This window comes from Mesocricetus auratus, unplaced genomic scaffold, assembly GCF_017639785.1.
Source record: "Mesocricetus auratus isolate SY011 unplaced genomic scaffold, BCM_Maur_2.0 Super-Scaffold_100024, whole genome shotgun sequence".
NCBI classification, from domain to species: Eukaryota; Metazoa; Chordata; class Mammalia; order Rodentia; family Cricetidae; genus Mesocricetus; species Mesocricetus auratus.
In genome coordinates, this window is record NW_024429205.1 from 15,227,699 (window position 1) to 15,230,000 (window position 2,302).

Genomic DNA, 2,302 nt, shown 5'->3' on the forward strand with positions numbered 1-2,302 from the left:
TTAAGTTAATGACCCGGGGATTCAGATAGATGGTAATATTATTTACCAGGACAATTATCAGGTGGGGGGGTGATGAGAAATTTAGTTTATACATGTCGAATGTGAATGAGGTGCCAGGGTACTTCTAGACTTAGAACTAAGATAGCAGGCATCAAGCACCAGCAGTTCCCTGCCTCTACTTTCCTACAGCACTGGGGTACTGGGTATGCAAGGTCATGCCTAACGTTTTTCCTTTGCGCTAGGGATTAACAATCAAATCCTACACCTGCCCAGTATTTTGGTTTCATTTCTATTTCCCTGAAAAACACCCTGACCAAAAGCATCTTTGGGGAGAAAGGTGTTTATATAGACACAATTACCAGGTGCAGTCCAACACTTTGTAGAAGCCAAGGGACGAACTCAGCAACTAGTCACACCATACCCACAGTCATAAGCAAAGAGAGACCATAGACTCCTTGGCCAACTCGTTTGTTTTCATTCAGCTAGCTTTCTTCACACTCACACATTTTAGGGTCCAGCAATGGTGCCACCCATGCTCAGGGTCTTTCTACATCAATTGACAATTGAGGCAACCCCCCCACAGATACACACATAAGCCAACCTGAACTATGTTATTCTTCATCTGAAACTCAGGTTTTTCAAGTTGGCAGTTAAAAACTTATCATTATACACAACTGTAATGGAATATTACTTTAGGGAAAGATGTGTTAAATTTGTTTATGCTGCAGAATATTACTTTAACTGTGTAAAGGTGTGTTACACTTGTTTTTGTTACATTTGTTTAATTATGTAAAGATGTGTTGCATTTGTTTCACCTTGCTTGCCTAAGGTACCTGATTGGTCTAATAAAAAGTTGACTGGCCAATGCCTAGACAGTGAAAAGATAGGTATGGCTGGCAGGCAGAAAGAGTACCTAGGAGGAGAAATCTAGGCTCAAAAAGAATTAGAGGAAGAAGAGAGGAGGGAATGAGGTAGAAAGAGAGGGAGATGCCTGGGGCCAGCCAGCCAGACATGAGAAGCAATCAAAGTAAGATATTCAGAATTCAGAAGGAGCCAGGTGTTGGTGGTGCACACCTTTAATCCCAGCACTTGGGAGGCAGAGGCAGGCAGATCTTTGTGAGAGTCTCCAAAGCCACAGAGAAACCTTTCTTGAAAACACACACAAAAAAAAGATATTCAGAAGGAAAGAAAAGAAGAAAAGTTAAAAATCCCTGAAGCAAAATGTAATAAAGAGAAACATTAAAATAAGAGCTAAGATAAAACCTAGCATTCATAACTAATAAGAAGTCTCCATGTCATGATTTGGGAGCTGGTTGGTGTCCTGTCCCCCCCCCAATGAAAAGTCTGGTACATTAAAATATTACACAACACACAGCAGGTGTTCTTACCTAATCAGTCACCTTCCGGCATCTGCATTTACTCCTTTACTTTGTCCTCTGGCCACCGTGACCTTTCTCTAAGTGGCCAAGCTTATTTCTCCCTCATGACCTTTGCAGACGCTATTTCTTCTGCCAGGAAACTTCCTACTGTTGATGGTGTTACTATTATCTATGTGCCTGCTCAAATACAATCTTTATAAGAGAAGTCCTCCCTGATGTATATATGTAGTATCATTATTGGTCTCTCTCCATCATATCAGCCCTGTTTTACTTTCCTGGTAGCATTTATTATTGATGAAAATTTACATTTTACCATTAAGGACTTTTCGCCTTTGAGCTTCTTCAAACCAACTGCTTTGAGGATAGGAGTTTCATCTGTCTTACATTTCCCTTCCTTGAATAATGCTTCCTGCACAATAGTGAATGAGGGGAGATGCACTGCAAGAAGTAGAAACGTATAAGATTTAGTGGAGTGAACATTCTTTGCTTATTCTATGCCAGGCGTTAGAATCTATAACAGAAACATCAACCAGTAAAGTCATCCCTAGGATCTTGGAATTTGTAGCATAAGAAAGGAAGGAAACACATACTTTTAAGAGGAGAGGTCTATGGGGGAAATACATACTGGAAACCACAAGGCATCAGAGGAGAGGGGATTCAAAGAATCTGGAGATTTTAGAAGGCTCTCTGTGGGAAGCAGAGCCCCAAGGTCACAGTCAGAGTCAGCCAAATGGGGGTGGTATGAAAGTAGGAGTATAGTCCTGAAGAGGAAAGGAGAGACTGAATTAAGAGTGTTGGAATGTGTTTGAGAAAGGAGTGAGTCCATTTCTTAGGAGATTAAAAAGAGGAAGAAGAATAGTTGCATACATATGGGTAAGTTTGCAAGTGGATATATGGACATAAGAGATTGCTAGTAGCATAAT